The sequence below is a fragment of the Anomaloglossus baeobatrachus genome, unplaced genomic scaffold (assembly GCF_048569485.1).
Source record: "Anomaloglossus baeobatrachus isolate aAnoBae1 unplaced genomic scaffold, aAnoBae1.hap1 Scaffold_2884, whole genome shotgun sequence".
NCBI lineage: Eukaryota > Metazoa > Chordata > Amphibia > Anura > Aromobatidae > Anomaloglossus > Anomaloglossus baeobatrachus.
The window spans coordinates 1-16,712 of NW_027442341.1; the positions used below are offsets into that span (position 1 = coordinate 1).

The following is a 16,712-nucleotide window of genomic DNA, read 5'->3' on the forward strand; positions in this document are numbered from 1 at the left end:
CAGTGCAAAGGCTAGGATTCGTGTGGACCCCTCCGTGAGGAGAGGGTCCCCAAAAATCAACCCCGTCCCTCCGAGCCAGAAGGCCACAGCAAGGGTCAGGGATCTTCGGTGCTCCCCCATGCCGAAGCCTGGTTGAGCCTTGTCGTTGCTCCCAGCGTCCACCCAGGCATCTTACCCAAGTGGAGTAGAGAGCTACTAGTTGTTGGTTTCGCAGCCGAAACTGCCCGGACCGTCAACCGGTGTTGGTTTCTCAGCCCAAGGCTAACCGGACCTCCAACCGGGTGTTGGTTTCTCAGCCGAAGCTGACCCGGACCTCCAACCGGGTGTTGGTTTCTCAGCCGAAGCTGACCCGGACCTCCAACCGGGTGTTGGTTTCTCAGCCGAAGCTGACCCGGACCTCCAACCGGGTGTTGGTTTCTCAGCCAAAGCTGACCCAGACCTCCAACCGGGTGTTGGTTTCTCAGCCCAAAGCTGAACGGACCTCCGACCATGATTATAAAAATTTCCCTTCCTAGCCAGAAGGCCGGGATAGAGCAATATGCTCAGAAAGTATGAAAAGGCAAGGTACGGTGTGCTACAGAGCCCAAGGCTCGCCGGGGTCCCAAGCCAGCAAGCTCAGACTCACTCCAGGGTCGTCAATCCTGGGGCACATTGCACCATAGCCCCCACACTTACTCAGTCTAATAGCCTCGATCCTGGTAGGGCCATGGTTTCCTCTAGATGGATATACTATCCTCCCAAAGTACTAACAAGCGCAACCTTCCAGTGTGCATTGCATCATTGTACTAAGGTGGCCGGAGCCTTAAACCACCTTTTCGAACGATACTACACTTGATCTTAGCCAAAAGGCCGAGAAGCGATAACCAGAATTGGTTTGGGCCTCGAGTGGCACCCTGGCCTATGCCGGACACATCTTAGGGAGAGAGAGCGAGAGGGAGACAAACCCACGCCTACACAAGACATTTTGTCACCCAAGCCAACCCTTTAAAAGGCTGCTTTGCAGAGCAAAAACAAGAAGAATGGTGCGTTTTGCAGCCGCCGCCCACTGCAATGAATCTGAATAACTCCTCCTTTAGGGCGCAAGCAACTCCCCTCCCCCTTGCAGTCTTTCCAATTCACGATACAAAAAGACGGACAGGACAGGTTGCCTGACTTTCCGTCACTGCCACCCTTTGCCATCCTTACCCGTAGAAAGCCCTTTCATCATCCCCAAACCCTAATCTTTTCCCTTTCCTTCCCAGCCCCCAAACCCTGCCCTCTGTACCTTTCTCACCACCCGCTTCCCTTCTCCTGTCATCCCCCTACCACCCGGGAAAAAAAGAGATTGCCCCCTCCTTCCACTAGCCCACCCTCCCACCCAAAGAACAACTTCTTCTGCGCAGCTTGTTTTCTAGGCAGCAGCGCTATTGTGATGTCATCGGGGGGCATTGTGACAAGCCGCCAGTGTTCCGTCTCTTCATGTTGTGCACTGTTCAAACCGAAAATACATCAACAGGCAGGCTACAGAAAAGCTTACTAACAAAGGTTAGAGAGGGGCTTTCTCAGAGGGCTTTTTACAGTTTGTCTATTCCCAATTAGCCGGTTTAGTATACTTAATGAAAGTACTAATTCTTTCATAGGCCGCCCATTCTTAGTATTTGACGTTCAGGTAACAACAGGTAACTTTATTTGGAGTGGAAGCAGAGAGATAACACCAGATGCCAATTGTAGATCCTCTCACACCTGTGGTCACTGCAGCATCTGACTCCACTTTGTCCAAAAGGGATCTATTCCATTCAATTACACATGATCTAGATTAGACTGACAACAAGATACTGCACGGGACATAGCAGAGTTGGTGAAGTTGAGTGGTGATGAGTTTGCTATTTGGATGAATAAAGCAAGTAAAAAGTGTGTTAGATAAAAATTCATTTCAATTCGCTAATCGGGCTAATATGAATCAGGTGAATCGAGTTCTGCTTTTGGAAACTGGGTTAAGAAGGGGTGCACCGTTCCTGGAGGTACTGCAATACCAGGTCAATGCGTGGAGTGGACAGAGCAAGCTCTTTTTCCATCTCCCTGTTCTAAAAATCCATTTAATATATGGTCCCCAGATAGGGGACGTATCAGATATTAAACTGATAAGAACAGATTTTGATTTAATGAAGCTTTCCAAAGCACCGCAAAAAATGCATGACCGAAGTCACACCAAAAACAGTGCAAAGGCTAGGATTCGTGTGGACCCCTCCGTGAGGAGAGGGTCCCCAAAAATCAACCCCGTCCCTCCGAGCCAGAAGGCCACAGCAAGGGTCAGGGATCTTCGGTGCTCCCCCAAGCCGAAGCCTGGTTGAGCCTTGTCGTTGCTCCCAGCGTCCATCCAGGCATCTTACCCAAGTGGAGTAGAGAGCTACTAGTTGTTGGTTTCGCAGCCGAAACTGCCCGGACCGTCAACCGGTGTTGGTTTCTCAGCCCAAGGCTAACCGGACCTCCAACCGGGTGTTGGTTTCTCAGCCGAAGCTGACCCGGACCTCCAACCGGGTGTTGGTTTCTCAGCCGAAGCTGACCCGGACCTCCAACCGGGTGTTGGTTTCTCAGCCGAAGCTGACCCGGACCTCCAACCGGGTGTTGGTTTCTCAGCCAAAGCTGACCCGGACCTCCAACCGGGTGTTGGTTTCTCAGCCCAAAGCTGAACGGACCTCCGACCATGATTATAAAAATTTCCCTTCCTAGCCAGAAGGCCAGGATAGAGCAATATGCTCAGAAAGTATGAAAGGGCAAGGTACGGTGTGCTACAGAGCCCAAGGCTCGCCGGGGTCCCAAGCCAGCAAGCTCAGACTCACTCCAGGGTCGTCAATCCTGGGGCACATTGCACCATAGCCCCCACACTTACTCAGTCTAATAGCCTCGATCCTGGTAGGGCCATGGTTTCCTCTAGATGGATATACTATCCTCCCAAAGTACTAACAAGCGCAACCTTCCAGTGTGCATTGCATCATTGTACTAAGGTGGCCGGAGCCTTAAACCACCTTTTCGAACGATACTACACTTGATCTTAGCCAAAAGGCCGAGAAGCGATAACCAGAATTGGTTTGGGCCTCGAGTGGCACCCTGGCCTATGCCGGACACATCTTAGGGAGAGAGAGCGAGAGGGAGACAAACCCACGCCTACACAAGACATTTTGTCACCCAAGCCAACCCTTGAAAAGGCTGCTTTGCAGAGCAAAAACAAGAAGAATGGTGCGTTTTGCAGCCGCCGCCCACTGCAATGAATCTGAATAACTCCTCCTTTAGGGCGCAAGCAACTCCCCTCCCCCTTGCAGTCTTTCCAATTCACGATACAAAAAGACGGACAGGACAGGTTGCCTGACTTTCCGTCACTGCCACCCTTTGCCATCCTTACCCGTAGAAAGCCCTTTCATCATCCCCAAACCCTAATCTTTTCCCTTTCCTTCCCAGCCCCCAAACCCTGCCCTCTGTACCTTTCTCACCACCCGCTTCCCTTCTCCTGTCATCCCCCTACCACCCGGGAAAAAAAGAGATTGCCCCCTCCTTCCACTAGCCCACCCTCCCACCCAAAGAACAACTTCTTCTGCGCAGCTTGTTTTCTAGGCAGCAGCGCTATTGTGATGTCATCGGGGGGCATTGTGACAAGCCGCCAGTGTTCCGTCTCTTCATGTTGTGCACTGTTCAAACCGAAAATACATCAACAGGCAGGCTACAGAAAAGCTTACTAACAAAGGTTAGAGAGGGGCTTTCTCAGAGGGCTTTTTACAGTTTGTCTATTCCCAATTAGCCGGTTTAGTATACTTAATGAAAGTACTAATTCTTTCATAGGCCGCCCATTCTTAGTATTTGACGTTCAGGTAACAACAGGTAACTTTATTTGGAGTGGAAGCAGAGAGATAACACCAGATGCCAATTGTAGATCCTCTCACACCTGTGGTCACTGCAGCATCTGACTCCACTTTGTCCAAAAGGGATCTATTCCATTCAATTACACATGATCTAGATTAGACTGACAACAAGATACTGCACGGGACATAGCAGAGTTGGTGAAGTTGAGTGGTGATGAGTTTGCTATTTGGATGAATAAAGCAAGTAAAAAGTGTGTTAGATAAAAATTCATTTCAATTCGCTAATCGGGCTAATATGAATCAGGTGAATCGAGTTCTGCTTTTGGAAACTGGGTTAAGAAGGGGTGCACCGTTCCTGGAGGTACTGCAATACCAGGTCAATGCGTGGAGTGGACAGAGCAAGCTCTTTTTCCATCTCCCTGTTCTAAAAATCCATTTAATATATGGTCCCCAGATAGGGGACGTATCAGATATTAAACTGATAAGAACAGATACTACACTTGATCTTAGCCAAAAGGCCGAGAAGCGATAACCAGAATTGGTTTGGGCCTCGAGTGGCACCCTGGCCTATGCCGGACACATCTTAGGGAGAGAGAGCGAGAGGGAGACAAACCCACGCCTACACAAGACATTTTGTCACCCAAGCCAACCCTTGAAAAGGCTGCTTTGCAGAGCAAAAACAAGAAGAATGGTGCGTTTTGCAGCCGCCGCCCACTGCAATGAATCTGAATAACTCCTCCTTTAGGGCGCAAGCAACTCCCCTCCCCCTTGCAGTCTTTCCAATTCACGATACAAAAAGACGGACAGGACAGGTTGCCTGACTTTCCGTCACTGCCACCCTTTGCCATCCTTACCCGTAGAAAGCCCTTTCATCATCCCCAAACCCTAATCTTTTCCCTTTCCTTCCCAGCCCCCAAACCCTGCCCTCTGTACCTTTCTCACCACCCGCTTCCCTTCTCCTGTCATCCCCCTACCACCCGGGAAAAAAAGAGATTGCCCCCTCCTTCCACTAGCCCACCCTCCCACCCAAAGAACAACTTCTTCTGCGCAGCTTGTTTTCTAGGCAGCAGCGCTATTGTGATGTCATCGGGGGGCATTGTGACAAGCCGCCAGTGTTCCGTCTCTTCATGTTGTGCACTGTTCAAACCGAAAATACATCAACAGGCAGGCTACAGAAAAGCTTACTAACAAAGGTTAGAGAGGGGCTTTCTCAGAGGGCTTTTTACAGTTTGTCTATTCCCAATTAGCCGGTTTAGTATACTTAATGAAAGTACTAATTCTTTCATAGGCCGCCCATTCTTAGTATTTGACGTTCAGGTAACAACAGGTAACTTTATTTGGAGTGGAAGCAGAGAGATAACACCAGATGCCAATTGTAGATCCTCTCACACCTGTGGTCACTGCAGCATCTGACTCCACTTTGTCCAAAAGGGATCTATTCCATTCAATTACACATGATCTAGATTAGACTGACAACAAGATACTGCACGGGACATAGCAGAGTTGGTGAAGTTGAGTGGTGATGAGTTTGCTATTTGGATGAATAAAGCAAGTAAAAAGTGTGTTAGATAAAAATTCATTTCAATTCGCTAATCGGGCTAATATGAATCAGGTGAATCGAGTTCTGCTTTTGGAAACTGGGTTAAGAAGGGGTGCACCGTTCCTGGAGGTACTGCAATACCAGGTCAATGCGTGGAGTGGACAGAGCAAGCTCTTTTTCCATCTCCCTGTTCTAAAAATCCATTTAATATATGGTCCCCAGATAGGGGACGTATCAGATATTAAACTGATAAGAACAGATACTACACTTGATCTTAGCCAAAAGGCCGAGAAGCGATAACCAGAATTGGTTTGGGCCTCGAGTGGCACCCTGGCCTATGCCGGACACATCTTAGGGAGAGAGAGCGAGAGGGAGACAAACCCACGCCTACACAAGACATTTTGTCACCCAAGCCAACCCTTGAAAAGGCTGCTTTGCAGAGCAAAAACAAGAAGAATGGTGCGTTTTGCAGCCGCCGCCCACTGCAATGAATCTGAATAACTCCTCCTTTAGGGCGCAAGCAACTCCCCTCCCCCTTGCAGTCTTTCCAATTCACGATACAAAAAGACGGACAGGACAGGTTGCCTGACTTTCCGTCACTGCCACCCTTTGCCATCCTTACCCGTAGAAAGCCCTTTCATCATCCCCAAACCCTAATCTTTTCCCTTTCCTTCCCAGCCCCCAAACCCTGCCCTCTGTACCTTTCTCACCACCCGCTTCCCTTCTCCTGTCATCCCCCTACCACCCGGGAAAAAAAGAGATTGCCCCCTCCTTCCACTAGCCCACCCTCCCACCCAAAGAACAACTTCTTCTGCGCAGCTTGTTTTCTAGGCAGCAGCGCTATTGTGATGTCATCGGGGGGCATTGTGACAAGCCGCCAGTGTTCCGTCTCTTCATGTTGTGCACTGTTCAAACCGAAAATACATCAACAGGCAGGCTACAGAAAAGCTTACTAACAAAGGTTAGAGAGGGGCTTTCTCAGAGGGCTTTTTACAGTTTGTCTATTCCCAATTAGCCGGTTTAGTATACTTAATGAAAGTACTAATTCTTTCATAGGCCGCCCATTCTTAGTATTTGACGTTCAGGTAACAACAGGTAACTTTATTTGGAGTGGAAGCAGAGAGATAACACCAGATGCCAATTGTAGATCCTCTCACACCTGTGGTCACTGCAGCATCTGACTCCACTTTGTCCAAAAGGGATCTATTCCATTCAATTACACATGATCTAGATTAGACTGACAACAAGATACTGCACGGGACATAGCAGAGTTGGTGAAGTTGAGTGGTGATGAGTTTGCTATTTGGATGAATAAAGCAAGTAAAAAGTGTGTTAGATAAAAATTCATTTCAATTCGCTAATCGGGCTAATATGAATCAGGTGAATCGAGTTCTGCTTTTGGAAACTGGGTTAAGAAGGGGTGCACCGTTCCTGGAGGTACTGCAATACCAGGTCAATGCGTGGAGTGGACAGAGCAAGCTCTTTTTCCATCTCCCTGTTCTAAAAATCCATTTAATATATGGTCCCCAGATAGGGGACGTATCAGATATTAAACTGATAAGAACAGATACTACACTTGATCTTAGCCAAAAGGCCGAGAAGCGATAACCAGAATTGGTTTGGGCCTCGAGTGGCACCCTGGCCTATGCCGGACACATCTTAGGGAGAGAGAGCGAGAGGGAGACAAACCCACGCCTACACAAGACATTTTGTCACCCAAGCCAACCCTTGAAAAGGCTGCTTTGCAGAGCAAAAACAAGAAGAATGGTGCGTTTTGCAGCCGCCGCCCACTGCAATGAATCTGAATAACTCCTCCTTTAGGGCGCAAGCAACTCCCCTCCCCCTTGCAGTCTTTCCAATTCACGATACAAAAAGACGGACAGGACAGGTTGCCTGACTTTCCGTCACTGCCACCCTTTGCCATCCTTACCCGTAGAAAGCCCTTTCATCATCCCCAAACCCTAATCTTTTCCCTTTCCTTCCCAGCCCCCAAACCCTGCCCTCTGTACCTTTCTCACCACCCGCTTCCCTTCTCCTGTCATCCCCCTACCACCCGGGAAAAAAAGAGATTGCCCCCTCCTTCCACTAGCCCACCCTCCCACCCAAAGAACAACTTCTTCTGCGCAGCTTGTTTTCTAGGCAGCAGCGCTATTGTGATGTCATCGGGGGGCATTGTGACAAGCCGCCAGTGTTCCGTCTCTTCATGTTGTGCACTGTTCAAACCGAAAATACATCAACAGGCAGGCTACAGAAAAGCTTACTAACAAAGGTTAGAGAGGGGCTTTCTCAGAGGGCTTTTTACAGTTTGTCTATTCCCAATTAGCCGGTTTAGTATACTTAATGAAAGTACTAATTCTTTCATAGGCCGCCCATTCTTAGTATTTGACGTTCAGGTAACAACAGGTAACTTTATTTGGAGTGGAAGCAGAGAGATAACACCAGATGCCAATTGTAGATCCTCTCACACCTGTGGTCACTGCAGCATCTGACTCCACTTTGTCCAAAAGGGATCTATTCCATTCAATTACACATGATCTAGATTAGACTGACAACAAGATACTGCACGGGACATAGCAGAGTTGGTGAAGTTGAGTGGTGATGAGTTTGCTATTTGGATGAATAAAGCAAGTAAAAAGTGTGTTAGATAAAAATTCATTTCAATTCGCTAATCGTGCTAATATGAATCAGGTGAATCGAGTTCTGCTTTTGGAAACTGGGTTAAGAAGGGGTGCACCGTTCCTGGAGGTACTGCAATACCAGGTCAATGCGTGGAGTGGACAGAGCAAGCTCTTTTTCCATCTCCCTGTTCTAAAAATCCATTTAATATATGGTCCCCAGATAGGGGACGTATCAGATATTAAACTGATAAGAACAGATACTACACTTGATCTTAGCCAAAAGGCCGAGAAGCGATAACCAGAATTGGTTTGGGCCTCGAGTGGCACCCTGGCCTATGCCGGACACATCTTAGGGAGAGAGAGCGAGAGGGAGACAAACCCACGCCTACACAAGACATTTTGTCACCCAAGCCAACCCTTGAAAAGGCTGCTTTGCAGAGCAAAAACAAGAAGAATGGTGCGTTTTGCAGCCGCCGCCCACTGCAATGAATCTGAATAACTCCTCCTTTAGGGCGCAAGCAACTCCCCTCCCCCTTGCAGTCTTTCCAATTCACGATACAAAAAGACGGACAGGACAGGTTGCCTGACTTTCCGTCACTGCCACCCTTTGCCATCCTTACCCGTAGAAAGCCCTTTCATCATCCCCAAACCCTAATCTTTTCCCTTTCCTTCCCAGCCCCCAAACCCTGCCCTCTGTACCTTTCTCACCACCCGCTTCCCTTCTCCTGTCATCCCCCTACCACCCGGGAAAAAAAGAGATTGCCCCCTCCTTCCACTAGCCCACCCTCCCACCCAAAGAACAACTTCTTCTGCGCAGCTTGTTTTCTAGGCAGCAGCGCTATTGTGATGTCATCGGGGGGCATTGTGACAAGCCGCCAGTGTTCCGTCTCTTCATGTTGTGCACTGTTCAAACCGAAAATACATCAACAGGCAGGCTACAGAAAAGCTTACTAACAAAGGTTAGAGAGGGGCTTTCTCAGAGGGCTTTTTACAGTTTGTCTATTCCCAATTAGCCGGTTTAGTATACTTAATGAAAGTACTAATTCTTTCATAGGCCGCCCATTCTTAGTATTTGACGTTCAGGTAACAACAGGTAACTTTATTTGGAGTGGAAGCAGAGAGATAACACCAGATGCCAATTGTAGATCCTCTCACACCTGTGGTCACTGCAGCATCTGACTCCACTTTGTCCAAAAGGGATCTATTCCATTCAATTACACATGATCTAGATTAGACTGACAACAAGATACTGCACGGGACATAGCAGAGTTGGTGAAGTTGAGTGGTGATGAGTTTGCTATTTGGATGAATAAAGCAAGTAAAAAGTGTGTTAGATAAAAATTCATTTCAATTCGCTAATCGGGCTAATATGAATCAGGTGAATCGAGTTCTGCTTTTGGAAACTGGGTTAAGAAGGGGTGCACCGTTCCTGGAGGTACTGCAATACCAGGTCAATGCGTGGAGTGGACAGAGCAAGCTCTTTTTCCATCTCCCTGTTCTAAAAATCCATTTAATATATGGTCCCCAGATAGGGGACGTATCAGATATTAAACTGATAAGAACAGATACTACACTTGATCTTAGCCAAAAGGCCGAGAAGCGATAACCAGAATTGGTTTGGGCCTCGAGTGGCACCCTGGCCTATGCCGGACACATCTTAGGGAGAGAGAGCGAGAGGGAGACAAACCCACGCCTACACAAGACATTTTGTCACCCAAGCCAACCCTTGAAAAGGCTGCTTTGCAGAGCAAAAACAAGAAGAATGGTGCGTTTTGCAGCCGCCGCCCACTGCAATGAATCTGAATAACTCCTCCTTTAGGGCGCAAGCAACTCCCCTCCCCCTTGCAGTCTTTCCAATTCACGATACAAAAAGACGGACAGGACAGGTTGCCTGACTTTCCGTCACTGCCACCCTTTGCCATCCTTACCCGTAGAAAGCCCTTTCATCATCCCCAAACCCTAATCTTTTCCCTTTCCTTCCCAGCCCCCAAACCCTGCCCTCTGTACCTTTCTCACCACCCGCTTCCCTTCTCCTGTCATCCCCCTACCACCCGGGAAAAAAAGAGATTGCCCCCTCCTTCCACTAGCCCACCCTCCCACCCAAAGAACAACTTCTTCTGCGCAGCTTGTTTTCTAGGCAGCAGCGCTATTGTGATGTCATCGGGGGGCATTGTGACAAGCCGCCAGTGTTCCGTCTCTTCATGTTGTGCACTGTTCAAACCGAAAATACATCAACAGGCAGGCTACAGAAAAGCTTACTAACAAAGGTTAGAGAGGGGCTTTCTCAGAGGGCTTTTTACAGTTTGTCTATTCCCAATTAGCCGGTTTAGTATACTTAATGAAAGTACTAATTCTTTCATAGGCCGCCCATTCTTAGTATTTGACGTTCAGGTAACAACAGGTAACTTTATTTGGAGTGGAAGCAGAGAGATAACACCAGATGCCAATTGTAGATCCTCTCACACCTGTGGTCACTGCAGCATCTGACTCCACTTTGTCCAAAAGGGATCTATTCCATTCAATTACACATGATCTAGATTAGACTGACAACAAGATACTGCACGGGACATAGCAGAGTTGGTGAAGTTGAGTGGTGATGAGTTTGCTATTTGGATGAATAAAGCAAGTAAAAAGTGTGTTAGATAAAAATTCATTTCAATTCGCTAATCGGGCTAATATGAATCAGGTGAATCGAGTTCTGCTTTTGGAAACTGGGTTAAGAAGGGGTGCACCGTTCCTGGAGGTACTGCAATACCAGGTCAATGCGTGGAGTGGACAGAGCAAGCTCTTTTTCCATCTCCCTGTTCTAAAAATCCATTTAATATATGGTCCCCAGATAGGGGACGTATCAGATATTAAACTGATAAGAACAGATACTACACTTGATCTTAGCCAAAAGGCCGAGAAGCGATAACCAGAATTGGTTTGGGCCTCGAGTGGCACCCTGGCCTATGCCGGACACATCTTAGGGAGAGAGAGCGAGAGGGAGACAAACCCACGCCTACACAAGACATTTTGTCACCCAAGCCAACCCTTGAAAAGGCTGCTTTGCAGAGCAAAAACAAGAAGAATGGTGCGTTTTGCAGCCGCCGCCCACTGCAATGAATCTGAATAACTCCTCCTTTAGGGCGCAAGCAACTCCCCTCCCCCTTGCAGTCTTTCCAATTCACGATACAAAAAGACGGACAGGACAGGTTGCCTGACTTTCCGTCACTGCCACCCTTTGCCATCCTTACCCGTAGAAAGCCCTTTCATCATCCCCAAACCCTAATCTTTTCCCTTTCCTTCCCAGCCCCCAAACCCTGCCCTCTGTACCTTTCTCACCACCCGCTTCCCTTCTCCTGTCATCCCCCTACCACCCGGGAAAAAAAGAGATTGCCCCCTCCTTCCACTAGCCCACCCTCCCACCCAAAGAACAACTTCTTCTGCGCAGCTTGTTTTCTAGGCAGCAGCGCTATTGTGATGTCATCGGGGGGCATTGTGACAAGCCGCCAGTGTTCCGTCTCTTCATGTTGTGCACTGTTCAAACCGAAAATACATCAACAGGCAGGCTACAGAAAAGCTTACTAACAAAGGTTAGAGAGGGGCTTTCTCAGAGGGCTTTTTACAGTTTGTCTATTCCCAATTAGCCGGTTTAGTATACTTAATGAAAGTACTAATTCTTTCATAGGCCGCCCATTCTTAGTATTTGACGTTCAGGTAACAACAGGTAACTTTATTTGGAGTGGAAGCAGAGAGATAACACCAGATGCCAATTGTAGATCCTCTCACACCTGTGGTCACTGCAGCATCTGACTCCACTTTGTCCAAAAGGGATCTATTCCATTCAATTACACATGATCTAGATTAGACTGACAACAAGATACTGCACGGGACATAGCAGAGTTGGTGAAGTTGAGTGGTGATGAGTTTGCTATTTGGATGAATAAAGCAAGTAAAAAGTGTGTTAGATAAAAATTCATTTCAATTCGCTAATCGGGCTAATATGAATCAGGTGAATCGAGTTCTGCTTTTGGAAACTGGGTTAAGAAGGGGTGCACCGTTCCTGGAGGTACTGCAATACCAGGTCAATGCGTGGAGTGGACAGAGCAAGCTCTTTTTCCATCTCCCTGTTCTAAAAATCCATTTAATATATGGTCCCCAGATAGGGGACGTATCAGATATTAAACTGATAAGAACAGATTTTTGATTTAATGAAGCTTTCCAAAGCACCGCAAAAAATGCATGACCGAAGTCACACCAAAAACAGTGCAAAGGCTAGGATTCGTGTGGACCCCTCCGTGAGGAGAGGGTCCCCAAAAATCAACCCCGTCCCTCCGAGCCAGAAGGCCACAGCAAGGGTCAGGGATCTTCGGTGCTCCCCCAAGCCGAAGCCTGGTTGAGCCTTGTCGTTGCTCCCAGCGTCCACCCAGGCATCTTACCCAAGTGGAGTAGAGAGCTACTAGTTGTTGGTTTCGCAGCCGAAACTGCCCGGACCGTCAACCGGTGTTGGTTTCTCAGCCCAAGGCTAACCGGACCTCCAACCGGGTGTTGGTTTCTCAGCCGAAGCTGACCCGGACCTCCAACCGGGTGTTGGTTTCTCAGCCGAAGCTGACCCAGACCTCCAACCGGGTGTTGGTTTCTCAGCCGAAGCTGACCCGGACCTCCAACCGGGTGTTGGTTTCTCAGCCCAAAGCTGAACGGACCTCCGACCATGATTATAAAAATTTCCCTTCCTAGCCAGAAGGCCGGGATAGAGCAATATGCTCAGAAAGTATGAAAGGGCAAGGTACGGTGTGCTACAGAGCCCAAGGCTCGCCGGGGTCCCAAGCCAGCAAGCTCAGACTCACTCCAGGGTCGTCAGTCCTGGGGCACATTGCACCATAGCCCCCACACTTACTCAGTCTAATAGCCTCGATCCTGGTAGGGCCATGTTTTCCTCTAGATGAATATACTATACATCAAGAGTACTAGCAAGCGCAACCTTCCAGTGTGCATTGCATCTGCCGAGCCTCACAGATACTACACTTGATCTTAGCCAAAAGGCCGAGAAGCGATAACCAGAATTGGTTTGGGCCTCGAGTGGCACCCTGGCCTATGCCGGACACATCTTAGGGAGAGAGAGCGAGAGGGAGACAAACCCACGCCTACACAAGACATTTTGTCACCCAAGCCAACCCTTGAAAAGGCTGCTTTGCAGAGCAAAAACAAGAAGAATGGTGCGTTTTGCAGCCGCCGCCCACTGCAATGAATCTGAATAACTCCTCCTTTAGGGCGCAAGCAACTCCCCTCCCCCTTGCAGTCTTTCCAATTCACGATACAAAAAGACGGACAGGACAGGTTGCCTGACTTTCCGTCACTGCCACCCTTTGCCATCCTTACCCGTAGAAAGCCCTTTCATCATCCCCAAACCCTAATCTTTTCCCTTTCCTTCCCAGCCCCCAAACCCTGCCCTCTGTACCTTTCTCACCACCCGCTTCCCTTCTCCTGTCATCCCCCTACCACCCGGGAAAAAAAGAGATTGCCCCCTCCTTCCACTAGCCCACCCTCCCACCCAAAGAACAACTTCTTCTGCGCAGCTTGTTTTCTAGGCAGCAGCGCTATTGTGATGTCATCGGGGGGCATTGTGACAAGCCGCCAGTGTTCCGTCTCTTCATGTTGTGCACTGTTCAAACCGAAAATACATCAACAGGCAGGCTACAGAAAAGCTTACTAACAAAGGTTAGAGAGGGGCTTTCTCAGAGGGCTTTTTACAGTTTGTCTATTCCCAATTAGCCGGTTTAGTATACTTAATGAAAGTACTAATTCTTTCATAGGCCGCCCATTCTTAGTATTTGACGTTCAGGTAACAACAGGTAACTTTATTTGGAGTGGAAGCAGAGAGATAACACCAGATGCCAATTGTAGATCCTCTCACACCTGTGGTCACTGCAGCATCTGACTCCACTTTGTCCAAAAGGGATCTATTCCATTCAATTACACATGATCTAGATTAGACTGACAACAAGATACTGCACGGGACATAGCAGAGTTGGTGAAGTTGAGTGGTGATGAGTTTGCTATTTGGATGAATAAAGCAAGTAAAAAGTGTGTTAGATAAAAATTCATTTCAATTCGCTAATCGGGCTAATATGAATCAGGTGAATCGAGTTCTGCTTTTGGAAACTGGGTTAAGAAGGGGTGCACCGTTCCTGGAGGTACTGCAATACCAGGTCAATGCGTGGAGTGGACAGAGCAAGCTCTTTTTCCATCTCCCTGTTCTAAAAATCCATTTAATATATGGTCCCCAGATAGGGGACGTATCAGATATTAAACTGATAAGAACAGATACTACACTTGATCTTAGCCAAAAGGCCGAGAAGCGATAACCAGAATTGGTTTGGGCCTCGAGTGGCACCCTGGCCTATGCCGGACACATCTTAGGGAGAGAGAGCGAGAGGGAGACAAACCCACGCCTACACAAGACATTTTGTCACCCAAGCCAACCCTTGAAAAGGCTGCTTTGCAGAGCAAAAACAAGAAGAATGGTGCGTTTTGCAGCCGCCGCCCACTGCAATGAATCTGAATAACTCCTCCTTTAGGGCGCAAGCAACTCCCCTCCCCCTTGCAGTCTTTCCAATTCACGATACAAAAAGACGGACAGGACAGGTTGCCTGACTTTCCGTCACTGCCACCCTTTGCCATCCTTACCCGTAGAAAGCCCTTTCATCATCCCCAAACCCTAATCTTTTCCCTTTCCTTCCCAGCCCCCAAACCCTGCCCTCTGTACCTTTCTCACCACCCGCTTCCCTTCTCCTGTCATCCCCCTACCACCCGGGAAAAAAAGAGATTGCCCCCTCCTTCCACTAGCCCACCCTCCCACCCAAAGAACAACTTCTTCTGCGCAGCTTGTTTTCTAGGCAGCAGCGCTATTGTGATGTCATCGGGGGGCATTGTGACAAGCCGCCAGTGTTCCGTCTCTTCATGTTGTGCACTGTTCAAACCGAAAATACATCAACAGGCAGGCTACAGAAAAGCTTACTAACAAAGGTTAGAGAGGGGCTTTCTCAGAGGGCTTTTTACAGTTTGTCTATTCCCAATTAGCCGGTTTAGTATACTTAATGAAAGTACTAATTCTTTCATAGGCCGCCCATTCTTAGTATTTGACGTTCAGGTAACAACAGGTAACTTTATTTGGAGTGGAAGCAGAGAGATAACACCAGATGCCAATTGTAGATCCTCTCACACCTGTGGTCACTGCAGCATCTGACTCCACTTTGTCCAAAAGGGATCTATTCCATTCAATTACACATGATCTAGATTAGACTGACAACAAGATACTGCACGGGACATAGCAGAGTTGGTGAAGTTGAGTGGTGATGAGTTTGCTATTTGGATGAATAAAGCAAGTAAAAAGTGTGTTAGATAAAAATTCATTTCAATTCGCTAATCGGGCTAATATGAATCAGGTGAATCGAGTTCTGCTTTTGGAAACTGGGTTAAGAAGGGGTGCACCGTTCCTGGAGGTACTGCAATACCAGGTCAATGCGTGGAGTGGACAGAGCAAGCTCTTTTTCCATCTCCCTGTTCTAAAAATCCATTTAATATATGGTCCCCAGATAGGGGACGTATCAGATATTAAACTGATAAGAACAGATGAGATTTCATCCGCAATTTTCAGAATCAAGGTAGCCCCGAAGGCCAGCAGGCCACCACACAAAAGCGCAGTGCCTGGGTGATCGCCTCCCGAGCCCAGGAACCACCAGCCACAAAGGGACGTAAGCACCAAAAGGCGCACCAATCCCCGAGGCCGGCGGTCGTGCAAGCCCGGGCCCCTCCCAGCCAAGACCAAGGCAAACCCAATGAAGGGACTACACTTGATCTTAGCCAAAAGGCCGAGAAGCGATAACCAGAATTGGTTTGGGCCTCGAGTGGCACCCTGGCCTATGCCGGACACATCTTAGGGAGAGAGAGCGAGAGGGAGACAAACCCACGCCTACACAAGACATTTTGTCACCCAAGCCAACCCTTGAAAAGGCTGCTTTGCAGAGCAAAAACAAGAAGAATGGTGCGTTTTGCAGCCGCCGCCCACTGCAATGAATCTGAATAACTCCTCCTTTAGGGCGCAAGCAACTCCCCTCCCCCTTGCAGTCTTTCCAATTCACGATACAAAAAGACGGACAGGACAGGTTGCCTGACTTTCCGTCACTGCCACCCTTTGCCATCCTTACCCGTAGAAAGCCCTTTCATCATCCCCAAACCCTAATCTTTTCCCTTTCCTTCCCAGCCCCCAAACCCTGCCCTCTGTACCTTTCTCACCACCCGCTTCCCTTCTCCTGTCATCCCCCTACCACCCGGGAAAAAAAGAGATTGCCCCCTCCTTCCACTAGCCCACCCTCCCACCCAAAGAACAACTTCTTCTGCGCAGCTTGTTTTCTAGGCAGCAGCGCTATTGTGATGTCATCGGGGGGCATTGTGACAAGCCGCCAGTGTTCCGTCTCTTCATGTTGTGCACTGTTCAAACCGAAAATACATCAACAGGCAGGCTACAGAAAAGCTTACTAACAAAGGTTAGAGAGGGGCTTTCTCAGAGGGCTTTTTACAGTTTGTCTATTCCCAATTAGCCGGTTTAGTATACTTAATGAAAGTACTAATTCTTTCATAGGCCGCCCATTCTTAGTATTTGACGTTCAGGTAACAACAGGTAACTTTATTTGGAGTGGAAGCAGAGAGATAACACCAGATGCCAATTGTAGATCCTCT

The 16,712-nt window shown here is 48.3% G+C and overlaps 10 non-coding genes and 3 pseudogenes across 10 annotated transcripts; all 13 read right to left on the reverse strand.

Moving 5' to 3' along the window:
- Nucleotides 1-719: 719 nt before the first annotated feature.
- LOC142266622 (U2 spliceosomal RNA) lies at nt 720-861 on the reverse strand (annotated as a pseudogene).
- A 1,117-nt stretch (nt 862-1,978) lies between these two features.
- On the reverse strand, nt 1,979-2,174 carry LOC142266611 (U2 spliceosomal RNA). Its single transcript, XR_012732667.1, has one exon. It is a non-coding gene; the product is annotated as a U2 spliceosomal RNA (small nuclear RNA).
- A 739-nt stretch (nt 2,175-2,913) lies between these two features.
- LOC142266623 (U2 spliceosomal RNA) lies at nt 2,914-3,055 on the reverse strand (annotated as a pseudogene).
- A 1,117-nt stretch (nt 3,056-4,172) lies between these two features.
- Nucleotides 4,173-4,363, reverse strand: LOC142266570 (U2 spliceosomal RNA). The gene has a single exon (XR_012732633.1). It is a non-coding gene; the product is annotated as a U2 spliceosomal RNA (small nuclear RNA).
- A 1,117-nt stretch (nt 4,364-5,480) lies between these two features.
- Nucleotides 5,481-5,671, reverse strand: LOC142266634 (U2 spliceosomal RNA). The gene has a single exon (XR_012732679.1). It is a non-coding gene; the product is annotated as a U2 spliceosomal RNA (small nuclear RNA).
- Nucleotides 5,672-6,788: 1,117 nt separating this feature from the next.
- On the reverse strand, nt 6,789-6,979 carry LOC142266646 (U2 spliceosomal RNA). The gene has a single exon (XR_012732690.1). It is a non-coding gene; the product is annotated as a U2 spliceosomal RNA (small nuclear RNA).
- A 1,117-nt stretch (nt 6,980-8,096) lies between these two features.
- Nucleotides 8,097-8,287, reverse strand: LOC142266658 (U2 spliceosomal RNA). Its single transcript, XR_012732701.1, has one exon. It is a non-coding gene; the product is annotated as a U2 spliceosomal RNA (small nuclear RNA).
- A 1,117-nt stretch (nt 8,288-9,404) lies between these two features.
- LOC142266670 (U2 spliceosomal RNA) lies at nt 9,405-9,595 on the reverse strand. The gene has a single exon (XR_012732712.1). It is a non-coding gene; the product is annotated as a U2 spliceosomal RNA (small nuclear RNA).
- A 1,117-nt stretch (nt 9,596-10,712) lies between these two features.
- On the reverse strand, nt 10,713-10,903 carry LOC142266577 (U2 spliceosomal RNA). Its single transcript, XR_012732639.1, has one exon. It is a non-coding gene; the product is annotated as a U2 spliceosomal RNA (small nuclear RNA).
- A 1,117-nt stretch (nt 10,904-12,020) lies between these two features.
- On the reverse strand, nt 12,021-12,213 carry LOC142266606 (U2 spliceosomal RNA). The gene has a single exon (XR_012732663.1). It is a non-coding gene; the product is annotated as a U2 spliceosomal RNA (small nuclear RNA).
- Nucleotides 12,214-12,901: 688 nt separating this feature from the next.
- On the reverse strand, nt 12,902-13,028 carry LOC142266619 (U2 spliceosomal RNA; annotated as a pseudogene).
- Nucleotides 13,029-14,145: 1,117 nt separating this feature from the next.
- On the reverse strand, nt 14,146-14,336 carry LOC142266589 (U2 spliceosomal RNA). Its single transcript, XR_012732650.1, has one exon. It is a non-coding gene; the product is annotated as a U2 spliceosomal RNA (small nuclear RNA).
- A 1,117-nt stretch (nt 14,337-15,453) lies between these two features.
- Nucleotides 15,454-15,637, reverse strand: LOC142266613 (U2 spliceosomal RNA). Its single transcript, XR_012732669.1, has one exon. It is a non-coding gene; the product is annotated as a U2 spliceosomal RNA (small nuclear RNA).
- Between the last annotated feature and the right edge of the window lie 1,075 nt (nt 15,638-16,712).